Source organism: Haemaphysalis longicornis, unplaced genomic scaffold (assembly GCF_048455015.1).
Source record: "Haemaphysalis longicornis isolate Haplotype H1 unplaced genomic scaffold, Haemaphysalis longicornis Haplotype H1 scaffold_2, whole genome shotgun sequence".
In the NCBI taxonomy this organism is placed as follows: Eukaryota; Metazoa; Arthropoda; class Arachnida; order Ixodida; family Ixodidae; genus Haemaphysalis; species Haemaphysalis longicornis.
Window position 1 is genome coordinate 61,351,096 of NW_027526295.1, and position 10,828 is coordinate 61,361,923.

General features: G+C 49.8%; 1 long non-coding RNA gene across 8 annotated transcripts in view; it reads left to right on the forward strand.

Annotated features, from left to right (window-relative positions):
• The window catches only part of LOC144168922 (uncharacterized), a 71,428-nt gene extending 60,958 nt beyond the window's left edge, over positions 1 to 10,470 (forward strand). For 3 of the 8 annotated variants that reach the window (XR_013322293.1, XR_013322296.1, XR_013322295.1), the window contains one exon: positions 9,772 to 10,470. This is a non-coding gene — a long non-coding RNA (uncharacterized LOC144168922). Of the gene's footprint in view, positions 1 to 1,421; positions 6,271 to 9,771 lie in introns of those variants that run through there. The other 5 variants (XR_013322299.1, XR_013322297.1, XR_013322301.1 and 2 more) reach the window with 4 other exon arrangements.
• Positions 10,471 to 10,828: the final 358 nt, after the last annotated feature.

Below are 10,828 nucleotides of genomic sequence, written 5' to 3' on the forward strand. Positions count from 1 at the left end.
CAGCTGCTTGCGGAGATGGTGGTGCCAAGGGAGCCGCGTTGCTGGGTGTGTCGGTGAGTGTGTCACGCGGGGGAGGCAAGCTGTCAACGGAGACTTGATCTTCCTCGGCACTCTCACGACGATCGACAACCAAGAACTTAGCGTTTCGGCGAACGGTGCCCTGGTCCGTGCCAATGATGTAGGAGCGGGGCGCATCCGCCTTCGCAAGCACTGTTCCAGTGCGTTTCAGGTCCTTGATCCAAACCTTCTGGGCAGGTTGAAACTCCGGTCGCTCTCTGGCAGCATGCCTTCTGTTGTAGTTTAACTCTTGACGACTTCTGGCTTTGTGCTCTGAAGCCTTGAGGGCTGCTGCGTCTGCAACTGAAGGCTTCAGCAGTTCTGGTGCCAAAGGGATGTGCGTTCGCAGCCGACGGCTGAACAACAGCTCGGCCGGGCTGTACCCGTTGTCCAGTGGTGTTGCTCGATACGCCAAGAGAGCCCTGTACGGATCCGATGCCTTCGTTATTTTCTTTTTGGCGATCTTGACCGCAGCTTCAGCACAGCCATTGCTTTGTGCATACTTAGGGCTTGAAGTGATGTGTCGAAAGCCCCAGTCTTTGGCAAAAGCCAGAAACTCCGAACGGAACTGCGGCCCGTTGTCCGTGACCACTTCCTCAGGAATGCCATGCCTTGCAAAGATAGACTTTGTCTTCTGGATGACAGTTTCGGGTCTCTGGTTTTCCAGTAGTGCTATCTCAATGTAGCGCGAGTAATAGTCCGTCACACACAGGTACCACTTCCCGTTGGCATAGAACAAGTCCATGGCTAACCTTTGCCACGGTCTGTCTGGGAAGGGGGTGGTCATGAGCGGCTGGACTGGAGTTAGTCTTTGCTCCATGCAGCTGACACACTTCTCCACGGTGTCAGCAATGTCTCTCGCTATACCTGGCCACCAGCAGGACAGTTTGGCTCGCCTTTTGCACTTCGTGATGCCTTCATGCCCGTCGTGGAGAGAACCGAGCACAGAAGCTCTTAGGGCTGCAGGTATGAAGTAGCGCTGGCCTCTCATGATGATTCCGTCATGTAGTGTAAGTTCATCCTTGAACTGCCAGTATGGCAAACACTCCTGCCGCACTTGGGACTTCACCTTCGGCCAGGCTGTTTGAAGGTAGTCCACGATGGCTTTGGAAACGAGGTCTCCACCTTGTGCCTTCGCAAGAGTCTGTAAGCTCACGTCGGGGACGTGCACATGACAGATGAGGGCTTGCTCGAACTCTCTAACCTCGTCAGCAAGGTCTGTGCTTCCATGTGCTGCAAGTGGCTGCCGGGATAATGCATCAGCAACAACCAGGTCCTTGCCTGGTACGTGCTGCATCGTATAGTCGTATCGCATCATCCTAAGACGCAGGCGTTGCAGTCTTGGTGTGAGGTCATCCACTGGCTTCCGAGTGAACAGAGGGATGAGAGGCTTGTGATCAGTTTCAATATGAAACTTCAAACGAAGAAGATAGTCCTTGAACTTGTCCGATGCCCATGTGATGGCGAGGGCCTCCTTTTCGATCTGGGAGTAGCCCTTCTCTGCCTCTGTCAACGATTTTGAAGCGTAGGCAACGGCTCGCAGGCTCTTGTCTTCCTGACGCTGCAGAAGAACAGCACCCAGCCCGTAGCTGGACGCGTCTGCAGACAAGACCGTCTCCTTTGTAGGGTGGTAGAGAGCAAGCAGTGGTTGCGATGTGAGAGAAGCTTTAAGATCTTCGAATGCACGTTGCTGAGCGCTGTCCCAGCTGAATGGGACGTCCTTGTGCAGTAGGTCTCTCAGAGGAGCTGCCTTGACAGCTAGATTTGGTATGAACCGTGCGACAAAGTTCACCATGCCCAAGAATCTCTTTAGTTCGGTCACGTCTGTTGGAGGAGGCATGTTAACGATGGTCGCAATCTTGTCTGGGTCTGGAGTCACGCCATCTTTGTTGATCACATGGCCCAAGAACTGGACGGTTTCCTGAGCGAACACACACTTGTCACGGTTCAGTGTAAGTCCCTTCTGTTTTAGTCTGTCCAGGACTTCAAGGAGACGACTGTCATGCTCGGTTTTCGTCCTGCCCCACACGAGAATGTCGTCGATGAGGCACGCCACTCCCTCCTGGCCTTCTAAAAGCTGATGAACCATTCTCTGAAAATGTTCAGGAGCCGAAGAAATGCCAAAGGGAAGGCGGTTGAACTTGAACCGACCAAATGGAGTGATGAATGTTGTGAGCAGCGTTGATTCGGGATGCAGTTCCACTTGGTAGAACCCCGAGTATGCATCGAGACGAGAGAAGTACTTGGCTTGTCCCAAGGTAGCCAAAATCGGCTCTACGCTAGGGATTGGGGGATACTCTCGTTGTATGCTCTTGTTCAGCGCTGTGTAGTCTACACATATGCGCACTTCACCGTTCTTCTTTGGCACGACCACAATTGGCGAGCACCAGTCTGTTGGCTCACTCACTCTGGTGATGACTCCTTCCTTTTCCATCTTCTGGAGTTGGCACTCAACTGGCTTTAGCAGGGGAACTGGTACGCGTCTTGGGGATGCAACTGCCACGGGCTCTGCCTCTGGCTTCAGCTTGATTTTGTACGCGCAAGGCGCTTTCCCCAAGCCCTGAAATAGTTCTGGGTACTCGCTGACTGGGTCTAGACACTGCGTAGAACAGGCTCCGTTTACTCGTTGCAAGATGCCAAAGCTCTCTATCAGGTCTAGCCCAAGGAGTGGTTCGTCCAGGCCCCTTGTGACGTGCAGGTCTGCTGTGACACTCGTTCCCTTGTATGAGACTGTCGCATTCAGGACTCCAACGATGTCTAGACGCTGCTTTGCTGGTCCAAGAATGAGCTTGTCGGGTTTGAGAAGAGTGATCTGCTTTTCCAGCCTTGATAGCAGACCTGTTGGCACAACCGTGACGTCTGCCCCTGTATCCAGACGAAAGTCAACACTGTGACCGTTGACGGCAACTGAAACTTTCCACGGTTTCTTTTTCATCGTAGCGTTGACTGTTCCGGCAAAGAACTGTTCATCATTTGTTTGCGTGCTCTCACGTTGCTGGATGATCTGTCGTAGTCGCTTGGCTTTGCAGACCGATGCAAAATGACCCTGCTTGCCGCACTTGTGACACTGGGCTTTCGAAGCAGGGCACTGTTGCCTGGGATGCTGTACTGCGTTGCCACACCAGTAGCAGGGTTGTTTCAGCGCTGGCTCAGTCCCCTGTTTTGCGGACCTCCCTGCTTGGGTTTTCTTCCCTTGTGTGACTTCACTTTCAGGCTATCCACGTAGGCCGCTTCGGCAGATGAAGGGTCGACCGGCTGCTTCAGGTTCTCTTGCTGCCGACCGACGGTTTCTGTTTGCTTAGTCAACAATACTGCCCTCTCGAGCGTGAGATCACCTTCCATCTGGAGTTTCGTAGACAGCTTCTTGTCTCGGACCCCGACTACGATCCGATCCCTGAGCAGCTCTTCTTTGAGGTTCCCATAGTCACAGGTTTCAACTAGCGCGTACAGCGCAGTTATGAATTCCGCCGCCGATTCTCCCTCACGCTGTGAGCGTCTGTTGAATACAGCGCGCTCGTAAACGACGTTTCTTTTTACGATGAAAAACGCCTCGAACGCAGCCAACACGTCGGCGTAGGACTCTTGCTTGTCGGCCGGGATGAGGAGAGTGGGGAAAATTTCCTCAGCCTTTGGACCCATTAAGTAGACGAGAGAGTTTACTTGCGCATCTTCCGGCTTGCCGTTCAGTCCCGATGCGGTGCGGAACCGTTCCCAACGCCTCTTCCATGTCGTCCAATGCTCCGGTAGGAACGTGAAAGGCTCCGGCGGTGAAATCTGGTACGGCGACGGCGTTGGCGGCACTGGGCGAGTAGCTGTGGAAGCCCCGTCCATTGTTTCGATGCGCGGGCGGCGGAGGCCTAGCGACGACGCTTGACGAAGACGCCGAACTTCTGATGAGTCCGGGTTTCCAGCGGCTGGCCTGGCGAAGTTTGCGTGCGGGTACTAGTCCTCAACTTCTGACACCATGTTCACGTTTTGGTAGGTGATAACCTTTAATAATTAAGACATGAGAGTAGGGTACAGGATACATGTGACAGCCGGCTCCATGGCGGGCGGGCCCCCGACCCCCTGGGGCTGTCCCTGAACGTCCACTTAACACAAGGTAGGGGGCGCTGGCAGACGGCCACAACAGGTTGAGAAGTATAAAGATTGATTATCGGCATCGGCAGGCACGCATGCGTGTTCTGCTTGTTTAGTTTACCGCCAGTGCAGCTACACGGCGCTCCTACGCGGTTCGGCCACAGCTCCCACGCTCCAATTACTTCTGACGGCACCTGTACAAGAAATGCTTAGAAGCAAAATGTAATTACCATTGAGTAGATGAATTGTGATTAGAAAATAATGAAAATATTGCAATCTTGCCCTGACATCTCTGATATCACTATAAAAGGGGCATGCGCAGCCGCCTGAGGATCCGCTGAAAAAATGCTTTGGTCATGAGAATGCATAATAAAATCTCCAAAATGCAGTGAATTTTAGGGTGTAGGCCCATTCCACTAGCAAAAATTTACGTATAGCCCGCGGCTCGTTCTGAGGTGCTGTTGTGTTTGATCATTTGGTTTATGTACTATAAGGTGTTTGCAGAATGCTTCTTGTGCTTTAGATGTTTCATAGGACTCGTGGGTTATTGGTGTCTGTGCCTTGCAACAAATTGAATGATTTTATTTTCTGCCTGCACTGCTGCAACCAGCGCTTGCATTCTGCAAAAATCTCCCTCAGCCACATGTATCATTTTTAGCACTAAAATTGAGGAACATACAGAGGTTTTCATTTCAGATTCCATCTTAGTGTGAAAAAGCAGTTTGCACACATCACAGCATGCATACGTTTCAAAGGGGACACTGAAAAAAGGCATTGCACTAAGGATTTCAAGGACATTAGGAAAGGTGTTGCATTAAACATTTTAGGACACTGCACAGATATCTGGTAGGGAAAAAAAACATCCAGTCTGGTGCACCACTTTCAAAGCCAGCAACGATTTGGAGCTTTTGTTTCTCATCCATTTCAACAGGGACAGCAGATCATTACAGTTGATTGCATAAAAGACCAATAATTTGTAAACCCAACAAGAATATTTGGATGAGCCAACGTTGCAGGTAGATGTTGATCAATGAAATGCTAACAGAACATTCATGTTTTGCTAAAACGGCAGAACCCTTTTTTTTTGCTTTTGGTTCCCCCTTGAGGCCTACACACTGAAAGTGAAACCATGTTAGGGGCAGCAAGGGCCATTGCAGGCAATCATTTTCCCTTCTTCAGGTCCCTTGCACAAACAGTACTGGTCACTTTTGTCAACTTGAGTGGGTCCTGCACCCAGATTGGACTGTGCACCATCAGTTGGTGCGCACCCATTTATGGCAGGCGGCCGGCTATCATTTGGTCGTGTGAATACTCGGTCAACAAGTTCGGGCAGAAGCGCCTTGCGAAAAAACCGCTGTGCGACAGGTAAAAGTAGCAGCGACAAGTGATTTGATTCAGGCTCTAAAATGCTCCCGTTTTCGGCAACACAACTATTCATTTCGTTTACTAAGTCGGCAAGGTTTCGGCCTCTAGCACTCCATGGGCACTTAACCTCTGCGTTGCCCTCGCCACAGCGAGAACACTTTACAAGCATGTCAGGTGTTGCACCTAGGAAGATGTATTTCTGGGATATTAAAAACCCTGCGTCTCTAAACTCCATGCTGCCGTGCCATTCCAGGGCCAAGCTTTTGTAGCTTGCAAGGGCGTTTCCCTCGTTCTCCCTGCCATAATTAACCGCATCTGAATGCACCTTGTTAGTATGTGGGTAGCAAATGCGCTTCACCAAACTCGGGGATGGTCGCTCCACTTTTGTATTGCAAACATCATACAGAGTGGATTCGACCAGCCCTGTAGTCACACCACTGCGTGCTCATAGATTGCTTCCGCATTGCGGCTTCAATGCTTATCATTGAGGTCGCAGATGTCATACACATGGTCGCAGTGCTGCTCAACTTCTGCACAACTTAAATCTTGAGCACTGGGTTCGTAGATGCGGTGCAGGTCTGCACCCATGCAGCTCCCCACTGCCGGCAGGTGGACATCCTTGAAGGCCAAGTCTATGCTGGCAGCAGCCGGCCGATGGCCTGCTTGGGTTGCGTTGGCAAAGAATGTGCGCCACCCCGCCTCCGTCGCCGCCGAAGCAGTTGGCCGTGAGGAAACTGTCGGTGCGTCGCTTCTTCATTGTGGCTGACGGTAAGTTCATTTCAGCGATCGGACGCACAGGAAGTTTGTGAAGGTGTGGGGGAAGCCACAGATTCTCGCCATTTGCGCAGGAATGATCTTATTGCACTTGTGCGGCGCATTTTATATGAAACAAGCGCACCTACGCGCGGGCATGCCTCTGATCCTGGCCATGCACGAGCAGTGCACCACGATCACCTCTCCATCTTTTTTCTCTAGTGTCCAAACTTGCATAGGGGGCACGCTGAGGTTCTGGGAGTGGTTCCACCTGCACATGAAAATGTAATGACAATCGGAATGCGCCCAAGCAGCTGACCTGCCGATTAAACACATGATACGAGAGTTTGCCGTTGTGACAATGATCACGGTGTCGGCCAAGACTTGCTTCGGCCATGGTTGACGAACCCACCCACTCGTTCGAAAGTTGTGGCCTTCTAGAGCCTTCCGATGTTTCAGCTGCTTCAACGTCACAAACCTAGTTCTTAACACAAGGAAGTCGACTATGTCCACATAATCGACGCGCGGCCACAGTGGCCACAGTTCCACGCTCGTAGCGCAGTCAGCCCCACCAAGCACGATCGGGTTGACACCACAACACAATTTTCCACTCATATTTTGTTTTGTCGATTTTGTCTAAAGCTTCCACGTATCCTCCTGGTTCAAACGCCATCGAAGCAATCCTGCCGCTGCTGTAAAAATGAAATGTCTGGCAACACTCCACTTGCGCTTACCGTCAACTCGCTTTGATGAACGGCAAGGTGGCGACCTAACCACAATGCATCGTGCCACCGTCGCTTTTGCATACACCCTATACAGTAGAACCCCACAGATACGTTTTTCACGGGACCGCGGGGAAAAAAACTTAACAACCAGGAAACGCAAGAGCCGAGAAACGGGAAAATGAAAGAAATAAGCGTGTGCAGAATTTTATTTCATTACCTGCGCTCGAAAAAATCGTGCAGCGTTGCTTGGTGCATTTTGTCACGTCTGAGCAGCACAAGGCGCTTCTCAAGCATCTGCAGCGCCATGTGGGTCTCGGCATCGTCACTCCGCGCGTACCTTCTTAATAAATCCAGTGCCGCTACGGCCGATGACGAGGTTGGCTCCAGCTCTGGTGGCTGCTCCTCCTCCACTTCGTCATCACTGGAGCACGTACCGGCACACTCTGCCACGATGTCGTCGATGGACAACACTGCGGTGGTAACAACTGCATCATCCACACTAGTGTAATCATTGTACGTGATTCTGTTAGTGCCAAGTCTCCATGGCGGAGTTCAGTTCGTCGCAGTCCGTGAAGTCACACACTTCACCAGCTTCTGCTGCATCACCACCGCACACTCCGAAACACTTCGTGAAACAGTTTTTAACAGTGACGGCGGTAACAGCGCTCCATGCCGATGCTAAATAATGCATAGCATCCAAAATTGTGACACCAGTCGGCTGCTGCCCATGCTTCATGCTCGCCAAAGATCGCTTCACAATACACTTCCGGTAGAAGTGTTGAACGTTCTTAATTATTCCGGCGTCTAAGGGCTGAAGATGACTTGTGGTATTCGCCGGAAGAAACACAACCTTGACGTTGCGCAGCGACGTTGTCTCTTTGGGATGCGCCGAGCAGTTATGAAGGAAGAGAATGACTTTCCTGCTTCGACAGCCCATCTTTGAGCCCATGTAGCTCAAGAACTCTTGAAAAAGCGAGCATATCATCCATGCCTTGCTATTATTTCTATAATGGCAGGGCAGGTGGCGGATGTTCTTCAAACAGCGCGGGTTTTTTAACTTTCCAATGACCCACAGTTTCATTATCTCGGAACCATCCGAGTTGCAGCTCAGCAAAACTGTGTCTTTCTTTACTGCACTTTCCGCCGCGGCAAGCCTCGCCCTTAAGGCTCAGTGTTTTGGCCGGCTGTATCCTGAAAAAAAGCCCTGCTTCGTTGGCGTTGAACACGTCTCTTGGTTCATAGCCGTCAATCAGAGACTCCACGTGATTTTTCCAGGTGTCGACGGTTGCTATGTCGACGCTTGCAGCCTCGCCTTTCACAATACGGTAAGTTATGCCGTGCCTGTTTTTGAAACGGTCGATCCAGCCGTTAGATGCAGTAAAACCATCGATGCCGAGCTTGTCGGCGATCTCCAAAGCCTTTTCCCGCAGGATGGTGCCGTCGAAGTTTACTCCTCCTGCCCTGGTTTGCTTAAACCAAGTGAATACGGCCTCATCAAGATGAGTGTACTCTGAACTCCAGGCTTGCTTGCACTTTACGTCGAACACGCGGGCGTTCTCTTCAATTTCGCCTCTCGTTGCTACAATGGAATTCAATGTGGAGAGTGTCAGTCCTAGCTCCTTCGCTATGTCTACCCTTTTCCGCGTAGGGTTTTCTTTCACGACGTGGATAATGTCCAACTTCTCTTGAAGTGAAAGCGCTTTCCGCTTTCTTGCTGCCATCCTGTGTTAAACGCGTAAAAGGAAGCACTTGGCAGACGCACGCTTCCACGGCCGGCGCGACAGGTACACAAAGAAAAACACATGCGAGAAAAGCACACGAGTTGCACTGGTTGGCGATGGCGATGACAACAATGACGATGACAATGAGTCTAAGCCAAGAAAACAGGCAGGCGACAACCGAAAACAAGTTCCTGGCGACATTTGCGGCTAAGCCTATAGCCAAGCCAGGCCAAGCAGCGGAAAAAGCCAACATGGCCGCTCTCCATGGCCGGCTCCAACCGCCAATTCGCAACATAACACGCGGGAACGGTCCTACACTTGCGACGTAAGGGCGGGGTTCTCAATACATTGGATTCAATGGGAGGTATGCCGGGACTGGCCAAAAACATTGTAACAGCCAGGAAAACCCAGCACCCGGGAACGTAACAGCGGGGTTCTACTGTACATGCTTTACATTTAAGCGAAAATATCTCGTGAAGGAAGAATGTAAGCCCTGCATAACGTGCATTTATTTGCTTTCGCTGGCTTCTGCCAATCGCAGAGCTGTCTGGTGTGACATCATAGGTTTTGTTGCGGGAAATGAGCTAGTGAGTTGCATGGCCATTGCCATTTTTGCTAACTGTAAAGCTTATTTGAGTAAATTTTACGTTAAAAGTGGTGCGAGTATGATTCTAACTAGGCAGTCTTTCAAATAAACCAGTCGTGTTTTGTGTTCATGCTCCCTAAGGATGTAGAATTGTATATTTTAGAATTCCTGAAATAATTTTTAGGCTCAGTACGATTGCCCATATACATTGTCCGTATATGTTTTGTGTGCATTTTCTGATTATTTGACCGATAAACTAAATAATTGTACCTTTCACAAAACTGCTGCTATGTGTTTAAGAAAGCAACCTATAAGTTGCAATTTCGTGCATAGCAATGCAAAATGTGTCCAGTAGGTCAAGAGAAAAAAAAGTTGGGGAAGCACTCAAAATCGGCTGTTTTTGCACCGTAACAAAAAGTGAAAGAAAAGTGTATAAAAACGGTCAGCATTCTTAAAGTTTTGTTCCAAACATTTCTGAATGCAGGAGCTCTGCACAGACATTGCTTTCATCCCAGGTGGCCTGACCTCTGTGCTGCAGCCGCACGACATCTCGATCAACATTTCTTTCAAGGGCAACGTGCAACGGCGTTACATGGAGTGAAAGGCCGAGGGGAATCACGACCTTAGTCCAGCTGGGAAAACTGAGTCATCCACCAACATGCTGTGCCGAAGGATACTGGAGGCATCTTATGCCGAGCTTATCGTCTGCTGCTTCAAAAAGACTGGAAATTTCAACAGCCTTGACAATGTGGGCCACGCGCTTTGGGCCGATGACGACCAGGAGGCTGCAAGTAACTTCAGTGAGGAAGGCAGCTCCGACAGCTAGCAGCAGGATGAACCTACTAGAGAGTAGCCCCCGGGAGGCACCAGCATATTTGTGAATTAAAAAAATTGTTACTATTTTCGTACATTTTTTTACTCAAACATTAAGTTTTGATAGCACTTCTCTTACCATCTTTATGTACGAAATTTCAACTTTTAAAGATCTGTTCGAACTTTTTCCTGCAGAGTAAGCCTTTCTCCTAATTCATGCCAAAAGTCCTGAAAAAAAAATTCGGTTCATTGTGCGAGTAAATACAGGTCTCTAGCTGTTGTGTGCAACCTCACCCCGAATGTGCTATGGGCAACGATCAGTCTGTATTCATTTTGATTTTCAGGTTGCAATAAATGCTACCCATGATGCTTTGCCCTGTTGTCACCTTTCTTTGTATCTGTAAACAGTTAGCCGAGCCGCATCTAGCGCTGGCACTGCATATTTGCTGAGCATGGAAGGCTGAGGTGTGGGAAATAAGTGGTGTTAATACATAGCCCATAGTCGCAGGTATTGCTGGTTATCTGCAACTGGTGTGGGGAAGTTCATTAGAGCTTTTATTCTGTAACAATTGAATACTGCAATTGGAACAAAAAAGTCCCATTGCTTCCAATTGAGGGACACTTAACCACTGGTGGACCGCAAAATACCAATTACTTGTAAACTAGTGCTCAATTGGCTGCCAAAACTCAAATGAGAAATTCGTTTTTTTATAATACTTTATTAATGG